The 24,185-nt window shown below is 39.1% G+C and overlaps 1 protein-coding gene across 2 annotated transcripts in view; it reads right to left on the bottom strand.

Annotated features, from left to right (window-relative positions):
* Nucleotides 1-24,185, bottom strand: part of LOC134654437 (leucine-rich repeat-containing protein 24-like) — a 102,753-nt gene that overhangs the window by 18,012 nt on the left and 60,556 nt on the right. The gene's annotated exons all lie outside the window — the stretch shown is intronic.

The following is a 24,185-nucleotide window of genomic DNA, read 5'->3' as shown; positions in this document are numbered from 1 at the left end:
GAATAACCGTATAGAGTAGTAAATAACATTTTACATCTGACTTAATGACATCTGGGTTTATTCGGTTTAACTTTACAAAACGCGTATCTCGACAAAGCCATAATATGCAGAAAATAGTTAACAATCAAATGAATTAAATTAGAATTTAAATACGTCACGTGTGACATGAACAGACAAGGAGAGCAAGATTTAATGTATTGTTTCTCTTTCTTCTTTCAATGGAACGTTTTTACAGTTTCTGTTCCTCAAAAGAGGTCAGTGGTTAACACTAAACTCAAAACGCAATCTTAAAAAAACTTGATGGGTCAATGACCTGTCCCAGTAAAGTGAGGTAGTGTGCGTGAAGTGCGCTTGTGTGTGAAATGGGGTAAATTGACAGAATCTGAAAATTTACCCACCTATACCGTCACCTTAAAGCTTGATAGCTACATTAAAACACTTTTTGTTAAATAACATTTTTTTAAATCTGGGAACTATACTTGGTCAAGCAGATTTTTCAGTAGAAAAAGGCGGCAAATTTGAAAAAAGTAGGCGCAAAGGGATATCGTCTCAGAAATTTGAATTTCGCGCCTTTTTTTACTGACAATATTTACTTGACCAGCTATATCTTACACAGATCGCACTAGCCCGTACTCAGTGTTGGCCGAACGTTAATCCCAATTACCATTAAAAATTAACCATTGAAAAGGTTAATTCGAATTAACCATTAACCATTGAAGGAAAATTAATTGTCAATTCGCATTAACATCAATTTGCATTAATATTAATTTATTTCGAACCATTAAAAATTAAAAAGAATTAATGGTTAATGCTTCACAAACCATTAAAAATTAAATCAATTTTTAATGACAATTAAAAATATTATTGATAATTATCAATTAACAAAAATATATCGTAATTTTATAAAGGCGCCCGTAATTTTTATCTAGCTAGTGGACCTCAGGTTTGGTGCAACATAGAAACACGCCGTTTGGTCATCCGACTCGTCTTGATGAGCACTTGGGAGACCAGTACCCAAGATAGAGCTGATGCTGAACCCTGGGTGTACCTAGTGGAATTCAGGTTTGGTGCAACATACACATACGCCGTTTAGGCTATTCGACTCGTCACAATGAGCACTTGGGAGAGCAGTACCCAAGATGGAGCTGATGCTGAACCCTGGCTGTACCTAGTGGAACTCAGGTGTGGTGCAACATAGACACACGCCGTTTAGGCTATTCGACTCGTCACAATGAGCACTTGGGAGAGCAGTACCCAAGATGGAGCTGATGCTGAACCTTGGCTGTACCTAGTGGAACTCAGGTTTGGTGCAACATAGACAAACGCCGTTTTGGTCATCCGACTCGTCTTGGTGAGCACTTGGGAGAGCAGTACCCAAGATAGAGCTCATGCTGAACCCTGGCAGTACCTAATGGAACTCAGGTTTGGTGCAACATAGACAAACGCCGTTTTGGTCATCCGACTCGTCTTGATGAGCACTTGGAGAGCAGTACCCAAGGTAGAGCTGATGCTGAACCCTGGCAGTACCTAATGGAACTCAGGTTTGGTGCAACATAGACAAACGCCGTTTTGGTCATCCGACTCGTCTTGGTGAGCACTTAGGAGAGCAGTACCCAAGATAGAGCTGATGCTGAACCCTGGCTGTACCTAGTGGAACTCAGGTTTGGTGCAACATAGACACACGCCGTTTAGGCTATTCGACTCGTCACAATGAGCACTTGGGAGAGCAGTACCCAAGAGGGAGCTGATGCTGAACCTTGGCTGTACCTAGTGGAACTCAGGTTTGGTGCAACATAGACAAACGCCGTTTTGGTCATCCGACTCGTCTTGGTGAGCACTTGGGAGAGCAGTACCCAAGATAGAGCTGATGCTGAACCCTGGCAGTACCTAATGGAACTCAGGTTTGGTGCAACATAGACAAACGCCGTTTTGGTCATCCGACTCGTCTTGATGAGAACTTGGAGAGCAGTACCTAAGATAGAGCTAATGCTGAACCCTGGCAGTACCTAGTGGAACTCAGGTTTGGTGCAACATAGACACACGCCGTTTTGGTCATCCGACTCGTCCTGATGAGCACTTGGGAGAGCAGTACCCAAGATAGAGCTGATGCTGAACCCTGGCAGTACCTAATGGAACTCAGGTGTGGTGCAACATAGACAAACGCCGTTTTGGTCATCCGACTCGTCTTGATGAGCACTTGGGAGAGCAGTACCCATGTTAGAGCTGATGCTGAACCCTGGCTGTACTTAGTGGAACTCAGGTTTGGTGCAACATAGACACACGCCGTTTTGGTCATCCGACTCGTCTTGATGAGCACTTGGGAGAGCAGTACCCAAGATAGAGCTGATGCTGAACCCTGGCTGTACCTAGTGGAACTCAGGTTTGGTGCAACATAGACAAACGCCGTTTTGGTCATCCGACTCGTCTTGATGAGAACTTGGAGAGCAGTACCTAAGATAGAGCTAATGCTGAACCCTGGCAGTACCTAGTGGAACTCAGGTTTGGTGCAACATAGACACACGCCGTTTTGGTTATCCGACTCGTCTTGATGAGCACTTGGGAGAGCAGTACCCAAGATAGAGCTGATGCTGAACCCTGGCAGTACCTAATGGAACTCAGGTTTGGTGCAACATAGACAAACGCCGTTTTGGTCATCCGACTCGTCTTGATGAGCACTTGGGAGAGCAGTGCCCAAGATAGAGCTGATGCTAAACCCTGGCAGTACCTAATGGAACTCAGGTCTGGTGCAACATAGACAAACGCCGTTTTAGTCATCCGACTCGTCTTGATGAGCACTTGGGAGAGCAGTACCCAAGATAGAGCTGATGCTGAACCCTGGCAGTACCTAGTGGAACTCAGGTTTGGTGCAACATAGACACACGCCGTTTTGGTCATCCTACTCGTCTTGATGAGCACTTGGGAGAGCAGTACCCAAGATAGAGCTGATGCTGAACCCTGGCAGTACCTAATGGACCTCAGGTTTGGTGCAACATAGACAAACGCCGTTTTGGTCATCCGACTCGTCTTGATGAGCACTTGGGAGAGCAGTACCCAAGATAGAGCTGATGCTGAACCCTGGCTATACCTAGTGGAACTCAGGTTTGGTGCAACATAGGCTCACGCTATTTAGGTCATCCGTCACATCTTGAACCTGCAGGTACTGCCAGGGTTCAGCATCAGCTCTATCTTGGGTACTGCTCTCCCAAGTGCTCGTCAAGATGTGACGGATGACCAAAACGGCGCTTGTCTATGTTGCACCAAACCTGAGTTCCATTAGGTACTGCCAGGGTTCAGCATCAGCTCTATCTTGGGTACTGCTCTCCCAAGTGCTCATCAAGACGAGTAGGATGACCAAAACGGCGTGTGTCTATGTTGCATCAAACCTGAGTTCCACTAGGTACTGCCAGGGTTCAGCATCAGCTCTATCTTGGGTACTGCTCTCCCAAGTGCTCATCAGGACGAGTCGGATGACTAAAACGGCGTTTGTCTATGTTGCACCAGACCTGAGTTCCATTAGGTACTGCCAGGGTTTAGCATCAGCTCTATCTTGGGCACTGCTCTCCCAAGTGCTCATCAAGACGAGTCGGATGACCAAAACGGCGTTTGTCTATGTTGCACCAAACCTGAGTTCCATTAGGTACTGCCAGGGTTCAGCATCAGCTCTATCTTGGGTACTGCTCTCCCAAGTGCTCATCAAGACGAGTCGGATGACCTAAACGGCGTGTGTCTATGTTGCACCAAACCTGAGTTCCACTAGGTACTGCCAGGGTTCAGCATCAGCTCTATCTTGGGTACTGCTCTCCCAAGTGCTCATCAAGACGAGTCGGATGACCAAAACGGCGTTTGTCTATGTTGCACCAAACCTGAGTTCCATTAGGTACTGCCAGGGTTCAGCATCAGCTCTATCTTGGGTACTGCTCTCCCAAGTGCTCATCAAGACGAGTCGGATGACCAAAACGGCGTTTGTCTATGTTGCACCAAACCTGAGTTCCATTAGGTACTGCCAGGGTTCAGCATCAGCTCTATCTTGGGTACTGCTCTCCCAAGTGCTCATCAAGACGAGTCGGATGACCAAACCGGCGTTTGTCTATGTTGCACCAAACCTGAGTTCCATTAGGTACTGCCAGGGTTCAGCATCAGCTCTATCTTGGGTACTGCTCTCCCAAGTGCTCATCAAGACGAGTCGGATGACCAAACCGGCGTTTGTCTATGTTGCACCAAACCTGAGTTCCATTAGGTACTGCCAGGGTTCAGCATCAGCTCTATCTTGGGTACTGCTCTCCCAAGCGCTCATCAAGACGAGTCGGATGACCAAAACGGCGTGTGTCTATGTTGCACCAAACCTGAGTTCCACTAGGTACAGCCAGGGTTCAGCATCAGCTCTATCTTGGGTACTGCTCTCCCAAGTGCTCATCAAGACGAGTCGGATGACCAAACCGGCGTTTGTCTATGTTGCACCAAACCTGAGTTCCATTAGGTACTGCCAGGGTTCAGCATCAGCTCTATCTTGGGTACTGCTCTCCCAAGTGCTCATCAAGACGAGTCGGATGACCAAACCGGCGTTTGTCTATGTTGCACCAAACCTGAGTTCCATTAGGTACTGCCAGGGTTCAGCATCAGCTCTATCTTGGGTACTGCTCTCCCAAGTTCTCATCAAGACGAGTCGGATGACCAAAACGGCGTTTGTCTATGTTGTACCAAACCTGAGTTCCATTAGGTACTGCCAGGGTTCAGCATCAGCTCTATCTTGGGTACTGCTCTCCCAAGTGCTCATCAAGACGAGTCGGATGACCAAAACGGCGTTTGTCTATGTTGCACCAAACCTGAGTTCCATTAGGTACTGCCAGGGTTCAGCATCAGCTCCATCTTGGGTACTGCTCTCCCAAGTGCTCATTGTGACGAGTCGAATAGCCTAAACGGCGTGTGTCTATGTTGCACCAAACCTGAGTTCCAGTAGGTACCTACTGCCAGGTTTCAGGGTCATTTTGTTGTCTCATTTTAAAATATCACGACCTGATAATTCACTGAAGCTTGTATTCATATGCTTATTTTTAATTTTAATACCTAGCTCCAAGTTTCTAAGCAATAGTAACATTAATTATTAGTTTATGAAAAAATTGATTTAATTGCATTAAACGTTAATTTAGATTGACAGTCAATGTAATTAAACGTCTCAAAATTCAATTCTAATTAACTTAATTTAAATTGATGCGTAATGCAATTGACTAATTGCGGATTTAATGGGTAATGGAAATGATTAATTGTTAATTAGAATTACACATTACGGCCAACACTGCCCGTACTAGACAATTTGTTTATTGCTGTAATTTTTTTATTTACACCCCAAGGCAGGGATCGGAACCGGTTTTTAGCAAAAACTTAGAAATAACCATATTTTTCGAATTATTTTATACTCGAAATGTAGGACTCGGTTGTGTTTTTAGGTTACGACTTCGTATTATTAGATTGCTCAATTAGAAATGAAGTAATTAGCAAAGAACGAAAAAATACCGTTTCCGTTCCCATACAAAAAATACCGGTATCCGATCCCTGCCCCAAGGTATGTAAAACAAACAATAATATTGAAGATGTTTGCCCAAGGTAAACCACGTATGTACCTGATTAAGAAAATAACATTGTATTGAGTTGGTATTAAAATTTGGTTTCCGAATACGACGGCAGAACTTTCAAGGTGCGGTGCGGTGTTATGGCTGTGTTCAACGGACCGTACATGCTGTGTAAGCTAGAGTAGTTGTATCCTAGGATTCCTAGGTATAGTACAGGCTCACTCAAATTTAGAAAAGTCTATCTGGATTTTCTTCACCTTACAAAATATCGCTCTGAATATTACCCCACTACGCATTAGGGATAAGCTATTTTGGAAAAAAGTTAACTTCTGTGGGCAATACAATAAAAGTTAACGACTCTGGTACACATATATCCTACATATTTGAGTCTCAAATTAAAGGGTGCAGCGTAAAATTTAACTTTAGATTCCCTTAACTTTGCGTTGTCTACTCTACAGCAAATCGACTCTGCTGTATTACCGACTATAGGTATCTAAGTAGGTATTCACTTTTAGCTTATTTTCATAGGCTTCATAGGCTTGATGTTGATTGCATTTGTTTGTAAATAGAAAATATTTGTGAAAAAATTAAATCAAGCCAAGATTACAAAGACCAACACCGGCCCGTGTTCCGTACCTGTCCTTTTAAAATGACTGTTTATAGGAATTCATTCGTAAAATATAGTATTAGTACACAATTACTCTATATTGAATACAAGTTAAAAGACGTGACTATAAGCCACAATTATTAGCTATTGCTACTTACAATCAACAAGGAAGATCAAAAGGGTGTCATTTCGCGCCGTCGCCGCGTCGCCACGAGTATCAAAGTGGCACGCCGCACAGTCTCTAATTAGGTTGACAAAGGTTTTGCCATGGCTGCGTTCTATTTTTTGGTCTGATCAAAAGATTTTGCTCTTATCACAGTAGAAGTCTACCTATGGCCGCTGTTATGTTGAAGTTGAAAAATGACAGCTAAGTACATAGGTACACAATTTCCGCTACCTGTTGTTACCATGGTTATAAAAATTCTCTTTGGTATTTTCTTATTTAAGTACATGTGAAATGAAATGTTATTGGTACAATAAATAATATTTATACTTACATACAGGAAAAATATAATGATTGATGTGAATAAATTCACCATTATATTGACATATAGGTACTTGTGTGCATATATAATTTGTGAAGTATATTTTCTACAAAGGTACACAAAGGTTTATTATTTTTGTGCATGTCTTTAATTTACGGAAACACGATGTTTTTAAATAAAAGATGATTGCAAAAAACGTGCTAGTATAGTTTAAAATTCGCTTTGGAACAAGTACCTACAAAGTTTGAAAAAAATATAACTCGACTTCGGATTTCTTTCATCGTTAGTCCTTTTTGTAAGTCTGAAGCATGTGTTACCCAAGCCATAAAGACAAATCGACAGCTCATTTATCAAAATTAGTTCAGAAGATTCCGATTTTGAAGCTAAGATAGACATTACTCAAAAATACATACCTACAAATTTTGTAGTATCTAAGTTAAGTATTTTTATCATATGTTCATAAGCATTTTATAATAATACAAAAACAATTGTATTTTATTGTTATATTCATATTGTAAAAAATACAAGCCTAAGAAAGAAAGTACCTAAGTTGTAATAATACAGTAAGTTACTGAAATATGAGGCTTCGTCACTTTTTCTTTTTCAGTGGTGAATAATTTGATTTGTTCTCAAAAGTTGTATAAAGAAAGTAAGGTTTATTTCAATTTAGTTAAATTAGTCATTTTTTATTGTCCCAAAAATAAATGAATACAGAAAAAAATAAAGATTATATGATTAATAATATAGTTTTCCCATATTCAGATGAAAAATTAATTTGATATTTTGAATTGAATTGGTTTTAGCTGAATTCAGGAGCAGGGAATAATGGAGATCATCAATTACCTGATACCTGATAGGTATCTTAACGTACACTGAGAAGTCATTAAGATCAGTCTTAGTAGTTAAGATAACGCAACTTAATGAGAAAGCTATTGATAGTGTAGTTCAGAGTTTCAATTGAAGTTTCTGTGTTATAAAAGTGTAATTAAACAGTGATTGCTGTGGTTGGTTATTTACATAGTTGTTACGATTATAGGTATGTCAGGATGAGAGCAAATAAATTTAACAGATTTTTATCAATTAATAGGTAGTTAATTTCGAAGCGCTGGTGGCCCAGCGGTAAGAGCGTGCGACTTGCAATCCGGAGGTCGCGGGTTCGAACCACGGCTCGTACCAATGAGTTTCTCGGAACTTATGTACGAAATATCATTTGATATTTACCAGTCGCTTTTCGGTAAAGGAAAACATCGTGAGGAAACCGGACTAATCCCAATACGGGCCTAGTTTACCCTCTGGGTTGGAAGGTCAGATGGCAGTCGCTTTCGTGAAAACTAGTGCCCACGCCAATTACTGGGATTAGTTGCCAAGCGGACTCCAGGCTCCCATGAGCCGTGGCAAAAATGCCGGGACAACGCGAGGAAGATGATGAATAGGTAGTTAACTTACAATTGATCAGTGTACGATTTTTTCATTCTAAACTAGCGCTGACTTCGTTGAGAATGAAAAAGAATGAAAAAATAGTTTGACCCAACTTCCTGTTTCTTTTTTGTTTTTATATGTCAATCGATTCACAAATGATTACCGGTACCCACATATTAAAAACGAATATTATATTATATGTAATGTGTTCCAGTGACAAAAATTAACATATAATTTTAAGATTTAAGCTGCTGAATTCTATAAAATTTATTTTATTCTATGTGAAAGCTTTCACAAACATTAAATAGGTATTCCGAAAATTCAAAACCTGTTGGTGTGACCCAAAAGACATTGTCCGTATCATTCATTATACGGCCCTTACATCAAAGGGCGCTCCAATTCCTTTCGTGACATGACGCGTCTAGGTAATTTCCCCGTTTGTTTGACTACACGAAAAGGTTCCATGTTTTTGTAATGAACTCTTAATTCTTTTGGATAATTAATAAAATTGTGTGTGTTTTAAATAATGATTTGTCAAAAATTAATGGGACTTTTAATCTTCTCGAGACAGAGGTGTAGGGTTAGAGCCGGTGTAGCTTTATTTGACGTTCATAAGCGCATTGTAGTATGCCTACTGGAATTATAAAGTATCTTTATCTTATCTTTATCCTGTAATGTAATTATGATTTAATAATAATAATATGATTATGACTATGTACCTACGTTGGAAAACTGATCAGAGGTCTCGCAAGTGAATTTGAGCTTCATCGCTAACCTAATGCAATTTAGATAGGTACTTAGTTATGGCTTCTACATGATACTTTTTATAAAAGTTTAGATGGTAGTAAAAAAACGCGTTTTATCAAATGAAAAAATATATAAACATTTTTTGAAGTTGCGATAGAATACCACTTCAAACACATCTTTGTCATAATTTTCTTCACAAATCACCGAAGATCAAGTGGTAAAAACCTCAATGTTATATCAATATTTTGTTAGAAAGTTCCAAGAAACTCATTTCGTATGAGCCTCGGTTCGAAGAAAAGCTTCTTGCTTGGAAGCACGCCTTACCACCTATCAGACCTATTATAAACTGTGACTTATTTTTGAGAGCCAATCAATATTTTTAGAAACCATAACCAAAGGTTTTTTAATTAGTAAGTTTCGAAAATCTCTATTTTTTCTAACTGCTTCAACTTTCGGACTACAGTTAACTTGAACATAATTTTATTTTAACATTGACTTTAAATGCGATTATTATAATCAAAAGTTAAATAAGCTTAAAATTAATTAAATTTTAAACTTCGCTTTACTTTATTAGCCCGTTCGGTGGGCTTTGAAGTGGTTAAAGGATGAAACCACATATTTAACATTAAAGGTAATTTTGAGAATGACAGTATCCGTGTCACATATACAATTTTCAATCATTTATAATTTACAGGATAATCTTGCTTTGAACTTTAAAAAAGTACTTTATTGAAATATATGTTATTAAAGGCACCAATCATGCATGGTACATTGTTAAGACAAAATTTGGAGTATTTAAGATATTTCACCGACACTTGTAAATTTTTTACCGCTATAATATATGTGTTAAAAGCTGAATGTCCTATTCGTCCTTTATATTCTCGATGTATTTAATAAAAAATAATGCAATTGGTTTCAATATTATTAACAAATTAATACTATGTTTTTTTTTGCTTCAGTCATGGGCAGTAGGAATTTTAATACAAATTAAAATCCATTATATGGGTGGTTACTTATATTAAATAAACTGAACTGCGTAAATTAAATGTAGGCGTCCATACGTCATTAACATAAACTTTACTTACTAATAGGCTAAGAGTTTTGTTCATAAATATTGCTTTTCTTTATCAAGGTTAGGTACTTCATACGTCAGTAATCTACAGTATATTTTATGGTTTGGACAAGCAAAGCGAGGCATACACGTGTAATTGTATTCAACATTAATTGTTAAGCGGGGAAACATAATATTACTTTGAAACGCAAACAATGGAGTAAGATAACCCTTGAAAAGTCCCGTTTTTACACTGAACACAAGGTTATAATAACATCTGCTTAATTACAGAATTCTATTTAGGGTTCCGTACCCAAAGGGTAAAAACGGGACCCTATTACTAAGACTTCTCTGTCCGTCCGTGTTAGGGTCCTACTGGGACGTAGAAATAAATCGCGGACTGTATCAAAATAGGCTGGTTTATTCCGCCTTAATTACAAGAAGAAATCCCGGCCAAACAATTATAAAATTAAATTCGGTATTCGTCCGTTGCCGGTGAAGTAGGTAAAGCCAAGTGTGAGCCGCGCGTCGCTCGCGGCTTGCCGCGATGACGTCGCGTGCTGTCCGCCGCCCGCGCGTCTCCTCCCGTGCGTATATCCAGTACTTAACATGCTGCCCGGGTTGAAGTATGTGGAGGAAGACTTCAAAAATCTGGAAGGGGACAGATGTTATTAAACGCTCTAGCTAAAGCTAAAGCTAAAGCTAAAGCTGTAAAGGTAAAGCTGTAATCCTCATAACACGACATTACATTAAGGCTGCAAGGCTGTGTAACAAAGTGGTAAGCTCATTGACTCTCCATTTCAATGAACGTAGATTCTGGTGTGACTCCACCATTGTTCTGGGGTGGCTTAGTACACCACCAACCAATCTTAAAAGCTTTGTTCGTAATAGGGTTCACGAAATCCAAGAAAGCACTGAAGGTACGTGGAGCTACGTACCGTCGAAGGACAATCCGGCGGATCTTGTTTCTCGTGGGGTGAAGGCTGACCAAATCAGCGGTTCATCCTTGTGGTGGTCAGGTCCAACATTTCTGTTGGAAGCAGAATCTCAATGGCCAAAAATGCCTAACACTCACGTGAAGCACGATCTACCTGAGTTGATTACTTGTTCTTTGGCGCTTGTCAATGATCGTAGTACTGATTGCATTTCTAAATTAATCGAGAACAAATCAAGGTTAACTAATCTACAAAACATAACAGCGTATTTACTAAGATTTATTCATAATTGTAAAAATCAGAACAACAAATTAACTGGTCATCTTTCAGTCCAAGAACTTCAAGATTCGTTAAATTTAATAACTCAAAAGGCACAGTTGGAAATGTTCCCTGAGGAATATGCTGTTTTGAAAGCCGGTAAGGCACTACCTAACAAAAACCGTTTAATTTCATTAACGCCTTTCTTAGATACAAATGATATCATGCGAGTCGGTGGTAGGCTTGATAATTCTCCTTATTGCTACAACACTAAGCACCCAATTCTTCTATGTAGCAAACATCATTTAACGAAAATCCTATTTAGACATTTTCATATCAAACATTTACATGCGCCACCTCGACTCCTTCTAGGAACTATCAAACAAACTTATTGGCCATTAGGTGGCACAAATCTTGCAAAAAACACCGTAAACAAATGTGTACGTTGTTTACGCTTCAAACATGACACAGTGCAACCCATCATGGGCCAGTTACCTGCATCACGAACTGATTTAGAGTTCCCTTTTCTACATTGTTGTGTCGACTACGCGGGGCCAGTGTTGATAGCAGATCGAAAAGGTAGAGGATGCAAGCTTATAAAATCCTTCTTGGCAATCTTTATCTGCAACTCGACCAAAGCCTGTCACATCGAGCTCGTCACGGCTCTCTCTAGTGAGGCGTACATTGCCGCTTTAAAGCGTTTTGTCTCTCGTCGTGGGTTACCATTGACCATTACAGTGACAATGGGACTAATTTCGTTGGCGCTTGTAATGAATTGGCACAGCTCCTTATGGAGTCAGATCTTGAAGGTCAGGTAGCGCAGGAGGGCATCGAATTTAAATTTGTACCGGCATATACTCCTCACTTCAACGGTCTGGCGGAAGCGGCCGTTCGCTCCACAAAGCATCATCTTAAGCGACTGCTACAAACTACTCACTTCACTTATGAGGAAATGGCGACTTGCCTCACTGAAATAGAAGCAGCGTTAAACAGTCGTCCCCTCACACCATTCTCCACTGATCCCTCCGATTTTTCAGCTCTAACTCCTTCTCACTTTTTAATTGGCCGCTCACTTATGTCTATACCTCAGCCACAAGTGTCTGATGTGAACATCAATCGTCTGGAACGATTCAAACGAATCCAGCACATCCGGCAGCACTTCTGGACCCGATTCTCGGTTGAGTACGTCGGCCTGCTGCAACAGAAGCTGAAGTGGCAATCCTCAAACAAAGAACTCAAGCTCGGATCGCTGGTCTTAATAAAAGATCGAGCACTTCCACCCTTAGTGTGGTCCTTAGGGCGCGTAATCCAGTTGTACCCAGGCAACGACGGAATCAGTAGGGTTGCGGAAATAAGGACGAGGAGAGGCACCATTAGGAGAGCGTTTAATAACATCTGTCCCCTTCCAGATTTTTGAAGTCGGTTGACCGTTATCTTCACGAATTAAGACGGTGAGAATCCTAAAGGACCAATGTTAGGGTCCTACTGGGACGTAGAAATAAATCGCCGACTGTATCAAAATAGGCTGGTTTATTCCGCCTTAATTACAAGAAGAAATCCCGGCCAAACAATTATAAAATTAAATTCGGTATTCGTCCGTTGCCGGTGAAGTAGGTAAAGCCAAGTGTGAGCCGCGCGTCGCTCGCGGCTTGCCGCGATGACGTCGCGTGCTGTCCGCCGCCCGCGCGTCTCCTCCCGTGCGTATATCCAGTACTTAACAGTCCGTCTGTCTGTCTGTCACCATGCTATATCTCATGAACCGTGATAGCTACACAATTGAAATTTTCAGAGATGATGTATTTTTGTTGCCGCTATAACAACAAATACTAAAAAGTACGGAACCCTCGGTATAAAGCTGCCACCGCAAACTATAATGCACTTAAATAAGTAAGGTTTTGCATTTTTGGAATAACGTTTGTGTACTAATTGAACTGCTCGTAATGAAGTTAAAATATCAAGAAAGTTTTTTTCTTAAATATACGAAAAATAGGAAAAATGCAGGTTTGATTTGCTTAATTTGATTATAATTTCAATTAACCATGTTACAACGCTTTATTCAGTTTTTAAACTCAAAAAACCATATACAAGTTGCTTTTTTTTTTATTAAAAATGAGATATAACGTGGAATTCTCATATTATTACTAATGGATTGCATCAGTCAATATATTGTTTGCGCCACGTATTAAATACTTAACCTATGAATTCTGACCTCCTTGTCGGGTTTTCAATATAGACGGCAAGGCGATAATAAAAAGAGAAAAAATGTCACATGTCACATCAATACATGTAAAATAAAACTCGATTCGATATATTGTGTGTTGAAGAAAATGAAACCAAAGGGATCCCTATAATTAAGTATACATACAACAAAATAAAGTGCCGCCGAATCAGTGGAGACTGGAGACTCTATAAGGAGGAAAACGCAGAACCAGTGCATGTAAGTTTTTCCGCATCCCCATTTTTTGGCCTTTGAACCGGTTTCCAAATTTACCTTTAAAAATATTACATAATAACCTTGTTGCTCACTGAATCGCGTAGGTACAAAATATAATTTCGGATTTCCTTTCGGTTTCTTAATTTTCAAAAAAATGTTCCCGTCATAATTCTATTTCAAAGTACGGTCAGTAAATTAATTTATTCTTATTGTCTGTTATTTTTATTTCATATTTCATTTACGCGTAGCGTGTGGGATTATTCATCACGCTACCTTATAAATGCGTTACAAATAAATTTCGTATTTTGTAACTGTCATATTGTGACATAATTTTCACGGAACATTTTTGCACACCATATTCGTTAAGTATATAATTTCAGTGTATTTTAAGTTACTAAATACACTCTACTAAACTGAAAGCTACGGGTAAATTATTCCTAAAAGCCTCAGTTTTTCATAAACTGTAATTAACCTATTGCGAAGGTTACACTTGTATTAAGGTATTATACAAGCGGAACGTTCGTATTTACTTCATTTTCCTTCGACTTGCATTAAGGTATTATACAAGTTGAATATAATTTATAATTATTTGTGCATCTTAGCACAAATTGTTCATATTTTTTCGTGCTGTCATAGTAATAACTAGGTAACCATGGCAACGCGACTTAAGCTCGCGGAAGCAAAACGTGCTCAATGTTTCATGCGTTTACAAAATATTTATGACATGATTCCAAAGTTAAGCAGTGACAAGAAGGCTTTCTCGCAGTTCATCGCGCAAGCTCGATTGGTCGATCAACTGAGAAAAGAATTTATAGAGTTGATGGATGAAGTCAATCTTCTGAACTTGGAGTTGGACCCGGAGTACATCGTCAACTACAACGCAATGAATGCGTTTGAAGATCTCTACTGCGTAATCAAATGTCAAATTTCAAAAATTGATGCACCTGCTCCGAGCCCTTCGACATCCAGGGATTCGAGCCATTCATGTAAGGACGACTCCATTAAAATCCCTCGGATTGAACTTCCTTCTTTCGATGGAGATATTCAAAACTTCCCATTCTTCTATGAAACATTTAAGCGTGTCATACATGAGAATAAAAAACTTACGGATTCTGAGCGTGTTCATTATTTGTTTAGTCATTTGACAGGAAAGGCAAAGTCGATCTGTGCGGGAGTTATACCTGCCGCAGAAAATTACAACACAGTTTGGGAAGCATTGATCGCGAAATATGATGATAAACGCGCATTAGCTACGTCATATTTAAACCAGCTGTTTTCGATGAAACCTGTCAACATCAACGGTCCTTCGGCATCTAATTTAGAAAAAATAATTGATTCGTTTGCTGCTACTATTTCAGCAATAAGACAACTCAAGCTCGAAAACTTAAGTGACTTTATTTTCATTCACCTGGGTCTTAAGTTATTAGATTCAGATACCACAAAGAATTTCGAGATGTCTATTCGGAATTCTTCTACAATGCCTACATATGACGAATTCATTTGTTTCGTTAGGGAACAAGTGAAGATTTTATATCGGACATCGCAACGAACGCCAACTAAGGCTGAAAGCGGCTCCGCTGCCAACACTAGCAGCGTGCGAGCTCCCCTCCCTCGCACGCCCCAAGCGTATGTTAGCACGCAAGGGCATGACAACGGAAGTTCATGTGCTATGTGCAAGAGTAATGATCACTCGCAACTTTATAATTGCAATAATTTCATGAAACTCACGCCTAACGAAAAATTTAATTTCGTTAAGGAAACTCACGCGTGCACTAATTGTCTGAACACGCATCATACTGCATCGAAATGTTCCTCGAAGAAAACTTGTCGTAAATGTAAAGGCAAACATCATACAACGTTACACTTCGAAAACTCAAAACCTGCAATGAATAACAACGAGTCCAAGTCTTCATCTAAGGATGATAGTGAAGCTAGCACAAGTTCATCCGTAAAGGACAACGGTGCCTCTGTATGTACTCATTCGGCATCGGGACAGACTACATCACCCTTGACGGAAATTCTCGCCACTGCTCAGGTACTCGCTAGTGGGCGTAACGGCAAGGACAAGGTTTTGAGATGTCTACTGGATCCAGGATCACAGAAACATTACGTTACATTGAAGTGCTGCAAGAATTTAGGTCTTCCTGTACACAGCAGCCCAGTGACGTCAATAAATGGATTAGGTGGAACAACGATAACACAACCCATCCGAGGAACTGTCAACTTAACATTTAGGTCAAGATATGATCCTAAACATCAATATACTATCGAAGCGCTTGTTTTAGATGAGATCACGCCTGATTTACCGACCTGTCATATTGATCAATCTGCAACTGATCTGTTTGATAATTTACATCTAGCAGATGACTCTTGGGCGATTCCAGGTGAAATTGATGTACTTCTTGGTGTTAAGTTATTCACCAAATTGTTAATATCAGATAAAATTGAAAACGAGCCTGGTTTGCCTGACGCTTTAGAAACTACACTGGGGTACATCATACTAGGCGATGCTCCCGCAGTTAACGCTTCCTACTCAGCAGCTGGGTATTTTACTTCGGTTGATGTCGGAAATTTAATGCAAAAATTCTGGGAAATTGAAGATTTGGATGGAGGAGTGATTCATAGTCCAGACGAGAAAAAAGCTGAAGATATTTTCAAGAATACAATCAATCGTTTGGAAGACGGACGTTATGAAGTAGCACTTCCGTTTAAATTGGACCCAAGCAATTTAGGCGATTCTTACAAGACTGCTGAACGCAGATTTTTAGCGCTTGAAAGAAAATTCGTCAAGCAACCTGAATTAAAACCAGCTTATGATGAAGTTATCCGTGAACATATTGATAAAAAATATTTATCTGAGGTTCCAAATGATAAGTCAAATGATGCTTATCACATACCCCACCACGCAATTGTCAAAATTGACAGAATAACCACAAAGGTTAGAATTGTGCTGGACGCTAGTGCACAGACCACAAGCGGTTTATCGTTAAATGACATACTTCACGCAGGACCAAGTCTTCAAGCTGACTTGTTCTGCATTCTCCTAAACTTACGATTGTTTGGTATTGCTATCACGTCTGATGTACGTCAAATGTATCTGTGTATTGACGTACGGGGGGAGGATCGTCCTTATCAGCGTATACTTTATAGGTTTAATCCTGAAGAAACTATAAAGGTATTTCAGTATAATAGGGTAGCCTTCGGTCTACGTAGCAGTCCTTTTCTGGCACTGCGAACTGTTAAACAGTTAGTAGCTGATGAAGGTGATAAATACCCACTCGCAAAGGAAATTGCATCTCGTGATATTTATATGGATGATGTAGCCAGTTCCGTTATTGATGAAGACCAAGCTATGCAAGCGACTAAACAACTGCTGGATTTGTTCTTGAAAGGTGGATTCCAACTGGCAAAGTGGTCGTCAAATTCTACAGCTGTTCTGAAAGAAATACCGAAAGGACTACATTTATCCCAAAGTGTCACCTTCGACGATGATACAACGTTGAAGATTTTAGGTCTGCGTTGGTATCCTGGTGAAGATGTATTCAAGTTCCAGGTTAGTCCCGACGATCGACCGTGTAGTAAAAGAAACATTCTTTCATCGGTAGCTCGACTATTCGATGTTCTGGGCCTAGTTTCCCCTGTAATTGTGTTCGCTAAGCTTCTAATAAAGGAGTTATGGCTTTTGAAAATTGATTGGGACGAATTGCCGCCTGATCATATTGTACGCCAATGGCAACAGTTCCAAGGTGAACTACCGCTACTATCTAACATTAGCATTCCCAGACATATTGGTGTCATTGAAAACTGTTCATTAACTATAGTCGGCTTTTCAGATGCTAGTGAAAGAGCTTATGGTGGAGTGGTTTATGCCTACGTCACTTTTCCTAATGATGACCGAGGTGTCATTAATTTAATTTGCGCTAAATCTAAGATAGCGCCCGTGAAGGTTGTCAGCCTAGCAAGACTGGAATTATGCGCAGCATTGCTATTGTCACAACTTATAAAAAGGGTGGTTGATACCTACTCAACCAGATACCCAATCGACTCTGTGTTGGCCTTCTCCGATTCAACAGTGACACTCTGTTGGATTCATTCGTCGCCTCATCGATGGCAAACTTTTGTGGCCAATCGAATTACCAAGATTCAAGATAACTTATCAAGCGATCATTTTTATCATATTAAGGGAACAGAAAATCCAAGCGACTGCCTGTCTAGAGGCTTAACTCCAGCTCAACTGGTGATCCATCCTCTATGGCTATCAGGCCCTCCATGGATGAAACTCCCGAAAAACGAATGGCCGATTCAGGCGTTTATACCAGACGAAGTCAACGTTCCTGAAGAAAAAACGGTTTCTTTAGTGACTTGTGACAATTCGAACGACAACTTAATTTATGATTTGTCTAAACGGTTCTCGTCATGGGTTAAATATGTACGCACAGTTGCCTATATCTTAAAATTTATAAAACGATTACCTAAAGGCCCTATTAATGCTGATGACTTAACAGCAGCCGAATTAGAAATCGTACGAGCTCTACAAAGAGTTTATTTCAGTCAACATATTTTAGATATGACCCTGAAAAAAGGGTTTACAAAGGCTTTAGCAAGCCTGAAGCCATTTATTCAAGATGGAATCCTTCGCGTCGGAGGACGTCTCAGTAATTCTGATGAAGATTACGATTATAAACATCCTTTGTTATTGCCACGTCGTGATCACATCATTAACCTACTGGTCGATTATTATCATCGACACCATTTACATGCAGGACCTGAAACTCTTATATCTATTATACGACATCGATTCTGGATCATAGCAGCTCGATGTATTATTCGTCATCGCATTCATTTATGCAATTACTGCTTCCGGACCAAGCCAAAGGCTAACTCCCCAATGATGGCAGATTTACCAGCGTGCAGGGTAAATCAAGTTGAGAAAGCCTTTATACATACTGGCTGTGATTACGCTGGTCCGTTGTATTGTACACCTGTTCGACGAAGAGGCGTGAAGAGTCAAAAGGTTTATTTGTGCTTATTCACATGTCTCACAACGCGAGCAATTCATTTAGAACTTGCAACTGACTTAAGTACAGCAAGCTTTATGTCAGCATTTAAGCGGTTTTTATCCAGACGTGGTCCTGTAAAATATATGTACAGCGATAACGGAACCAACTTCCAGGGAGCCAATACATATTTGCAAGAACTTCATAATTTCCTTGCGAATGAGTATCGAGACGCTTGGGAAACTGAACTATCAGCCAATAAAATAATTTGGCGATTTATTCCCCCCAGTGCTCCACATTTTGGAGGATGTTGGGAAAGTAACGTTAAATGCGTCAAATCACATTTGTTTCGTACGATAGGTAAACAAATCTTGTCATTTCAGGAATTAATGACAATTCTATGTGAAATTGAGGCTTTATTAAATTCTAGACCGCTATCCGTGTTAAGCTCTGATCCAGCTGAACCTTCCGCATTGACGCCAGCTCATTTTCTTAATGTTACTCCATTGAAATATCTTCCAGCTACGTCTGTTGCGGAGGTAACATCTGATCATCTTTTGCAAAGATATCAATTATTAGATCGCTTAACGCAATCATTTTGGAAGAGGTGGCGCGATGAGTATTTGCACACGTTGCAAACCAGACAAAAATGGAATACTCCTTCTCAGCCTATTAAGGAAGGAACTGTTGTAGTCATCCTTCAAGATAATGTTATGCCTCTACATTGGCCGTTAGGTCTTATAACTCAACTCTTTCCAGGCAAGGACGGTATTGCCAGAGTTGCTTTGGTTAAAACAAAATCAGGCACACTTAAAAGACCTTTGGTCAAATTATGTCCTTTGCCTTCTCAATAATATAATTTCATATTTCTATTAGTATTTAGTTATCTCTCTCAAGTTATGGAGGCTTCATATGTTTATGTCAATTTAGTTTTCTCTGAGCAATAAGGATGCTATTATGTAGTAAATGATTTATTTTAAATAACTTTTTGAAAGCTATTCCTTTCAAGGCCGGGGGAATGTTTGCGCCACGTATTAAATACTTAACCTATGAATTCTGACCTCCTTGTCGGGTTTTCAATATAGACGGCAAGGCGATAATAAAAAGAGAAAAAATGTCACATGTCACATCAATACATGTAAAATAAAACTCGATTCGATATATTGTGTGTTGAAGAAAATGAAACCAAAGGGATCCCTATAATTAAGTATACATACAACAAAATAAAGTGCCGCCGAATCAGTGGAGACTGGAGACTCTATAAGGAGGAAAACGCAGAACCAGTGCATGTAAGTTTTTCCGCATCCCCAATATAAATGATAATGATTATAACGTGGACAACTGAAAAACTTTATTTAGGACACATTATCCATATCATTAATACATTTTATCATTTCCTTTCTATTTATGCTTCGTTTTGGTCATGTAGCTAATCGGTATTTCGTTACGATCATTTTTTGCAGGGTTTTTCCCTCTGTTGACTAACGCCGCTCCGTCTTTGTTTACGGCCGTTATAAATTGACAAAGTTATTGTGTGTTTTAAAAATGATTTACAATTAATAATGAAAAAGTGTCCCAAACGGATAATCCTCAGGAAGCTTGTGGTAACAAAATTTAGCGATGATTAATGACCCTTCGTCTTACCTTTTGGTTACCTTCCGTGACGGATATCTTTATTTTTATTAGGAGATTGAACAGCGTCCATATTTATTTATAGGTAAGCTGTATGTTTTTAGATTAATTTTGTAACTACGATACTTTTCTTAGGATAAGAAACGCAAGAATAAACTTGAGGTTCCTCAAATGAGGTACTTGTTCCTGTAACTTATTAAAGTAAATCACTCATGATTTAATCATTCTAGTTTACCAACATCATAACATTTGTACACCGCATAAAGTGCCCAATTTTTTTCATTTTACTTTTGTGGGTTCTTTCTCATGTTAAAAAACGTATTTATGCGTAGAAAATGCCTAGCTATTAATTTACAATTTGACCCTGCAAGTAGGTATACACGTAGTTACGTATATTTTTCAACAAAATTTGTGTATATTTTGTGTGGCATATTTTAATTTATAGTGATTTAATGATTTGTTTTACATTTGCTATTGAATCTAATTTACTGTTTTTATATTTGTATTATTAATGTATTTTTCCTAAAAGACAATCATTACATTACTTAGAAAAAAAAATATAAATGACTTTGACCTGTCAATCCTAAATCCTAAAATCCTTAACCAATGAGTTCCGCATACAGACACAGTTGCGCAAAAGCATTAGTTCGAACACGCTGGCCCGATGCCATCTCGCTATTCCGGGCGATGACCTCTTTTAAACACATGTCCTATAAGGTCTTAACCACCACTAGTTACCTATAAACTTACGCCCTTAATGTATGCGAAGTTATACTTTGAAATGTTACAAGAGCATAAGCGCCAGGGCTATTCTTAAAGACTACTGAGCGCTTGCTTTAGAACTAGTATAAGTTTGAGCTGAGGCTGCGTATTGTTGACATAGAACTCAATGCTACGTTTATACTGGTTGTATTCTTTCCTTTTGTATAATAAGTGGTTTTAATAGCTCAAAAGTTTACTATGAAGATACGTCGTTCTGAAACACCTCAAACAATAGGGTTTTATTGCAAGCAGACAATGGCAGTTGACCACTGGCCTGGATTTTGGCTTTTTGGTGATTGTTCTGAGATGAGGGCTTTTAGAAATATTTGGCTTGGATGTAAGGTTTGGAAGTGAGCTTTTAATGACAAGCAGGCTTCATGTTTATTATATAGTTGTTTATGTACTAAGGTACCGTAAAACGGGGTGACTTGACGAAATTTTGGGGATACTTTGAAAGTTTTAAGACTGCCACTAAATTAGCGTTATTCATTATATTCCCGAACTGTTCGTGTAACAGGTTAGATTATTATACATACTTGTTTACCTACTACTAAAAATTCCGAATAGGAAGGTTACGGCTGAAAAAATATCGAAGTCGCCCCTGCATTTGAAAGTCACCCCGGTTTACCGTAGTTGGTTTAGTCATTTTTTGTTCAGAAAACGATTTAACACAAATCAATATTACTAGGATGAGACTAGAAGAAAAAATGTATGCCACAAATAAATCTAAACAGATGCGTTTGCAAGTGACACTATAATTTTTTATACAAAAGGAGAGATGAAAAATTCAATGCTTTGGGCAAGATTCGTACTTGCGACCATTTGGAAGACCGGTATTCCAAAAGGTCGCAAGTTCCAGTCTTGCCCGAAGCGATGATTTTGTCCAGTTTTCCGTTGATTAAAAATGTGTAATATTTGATTTATTATATTGTATACGCAGGGAAAATTCTACATAAAGGCAGGCACTCCGCGATTCCATCGCTTTGCAACAGGTAGCTAAAAGTACATCCGTTTCACACCAATTTTGGTGGCTAGCCATAAGCCGCGCGTGGCGCTGTCGCCACCTAGCGGCCATATCTGTCCAGCGGGCTCAGCACGGTTCCATTTTTATCGACTATCACTAAGCCCGTCACTTTCGCACTTACATACTTGTTAGAACGTGACAGGCATGGTGATAAATGATAAAAATGCGACCGTGCTACTAGGGCTGATCGTAACAGACGCGTTTTGTTAGAGAGTGAGTCTTCTGTACCTAGTACTATTATTTATTCTGTGATAAAAGTAAATGTTTAACTTTACGAACCGCTACGTTGTTTTAAACATCCTGGTCAAATGAAGCTAATTATAATCAAAAAGTTTTAATTTGTATGACCGCTGACTTAATAAATGAACCCAAAGCGGTAATTTAAAGTATGATTAACATTACCCTATTTTAATATGGCCCGTATATTTAGGAAAGTTTCTGAGAAGTTTACTAAAAAGGCTTTTGCTCAGCGCCTAAATAAACATGAGTTATGTGTAAGGAAAGCATTGACTACCTCATATAGACCGCGCATTATGAACACATCCAGGGGTTTTAGGTGCAGGAATATACCTATTGATAATTTTATTTAGGTATTCTGAAATATTATTTTGTATTCTTAGTTTTTTAACTAACGAAGAATTAAACATTCAGCACCCAAAACCCCGCTGTATGAAATATACAGCGTTTTCAAGATATTATTTGATTGGCGCGACATGCTCAAGCCAGTCAAGCCTTCCATAATTAAGGATTCACTGTCGCCGGATGTAGCGAATAGTATACAGAGGTGTTTTCATACTTATTCAATTAGGTCTTGAACTACGTTCTGGGCTGCGCATAAGTACCTATATCTCTATAGATTTTATAATATATCGATTTTTTTATCAGCCATAATGTTTTTAAGCGTGAGCAGATTGCAAGCGTCGATACTTTATTGCCGGGAAGCGCGAATCATCATTATGCTGCATCTAGTGGGTTGGTGATCTGTGCCTTGCCTTGCCTATACCTGAATATTTTGGTCAAGGTAAGCGTAGGTTTCACTTAAATATTTATAAGTATGCAAATAATTTGAATAGGTATGGTAAGATTTTTTGTATAAGCTTAGGGATTTTCCGGTACATTTTAAGAGTAGGTATATAAGAAAAAGAATAAAACAGTAAAAAACGCAACGCCTGAAGTTTATAACACTAAAAACAACAATTTCTACGAATTACTAATTTGTGATTGATTTCACACTTTAATAACTAGAAAAAGCCAAAAGCTGAGGTCATCCGTCCGTCTGCTGTTGCACCGACTTATCAGTAACAAAACAATGTATCGTCAGGCGTGGCTCACTCCGCGATTTCGTCGCGTCGCTACAAGTACCTACAAGTACATGCGGCCCACACCCATTTTGGTGTCTAGCCATAGCAGTTGCCGCGCACCGCTAAGGAACGGACACATGCTCGCGCTTGCGCCACCTAACGGTCATATCTGTCGTAATAGACGCGTTTTGTTAGAGTGAATCTTCTGTACCTAGTAGTACTAGTATTTATTCTGTGTTCAAAAACTTGTTACGGTTTTAAATTGGTTTTGACACGACCTTGGTGATCGTGATAGTTATTGGCGCGCATCTCACGCAAGAATTTCACTTCATTTCGCATGCACCAACCAGCGAGCTATCTCCAAGGTCATATCAAAGTAATATCAAAACCGTGACAAGTTGGTAAATCTGAATCGGGCTTTATATTATATCGTGCGTCGTGACATATTATATCAGTTGCTGTCTAAAAATATTATTACTTATAAGTCTACATTATGTCGTTTAAATTTACTAATTAATTATATTGTAGCAGATTAAATTACAATTTATTTGAATGTCCTTTTGACAATGGTTTAAATCTCTCCTCTATTATGGCTTAAAATCTTGAATAAATTGTTCGCAAAAAACAAAGAGCATTCTAAGTCTTCAATCTAAAATAAAATACTAGTAGTTGCTACAACATTTTGTAATTTATGCTCGGCTCTATTCATCTTCAGTTCCATTTGTGTTTAGCAATTCAGATAAGGCGAATAGGGTTATTGTGTTATAAAATATGAAATGAAATTGCATTTTTTGTGCTCGTATAAAATAAGTTTGTTGTGTTATTGTATTATAAATAGCCTACCTACCTATAGCTGAGTGAAGACCTTTTCAGTGACGCCTAATAATTTGTTGGTTGGTTCTGTACAATCTGTATGTCTCATGTTTGACTTAAGTATAGTTATAGCGTTGTTTTATAAAGTTGCTT

The sequence above is a fragment of the Cydia amplana genome, chromosome 15 (assembly GCF_948474715.1).
Source record: "Cydia amplana chromosome 15, ilCydAmpl1.1, whole genome shotgun sequence".
Classification (NCBI taxonomy): domain Eukaryota; kingdom Metazoa; phylum Arthropoda; class Insecta; order Lepidoptera; family Tortricidae; genus Cydia; species Cydia amplana.
This window is presented reverse-complemented; position numbering and strand designations above follow the sequence as displayed.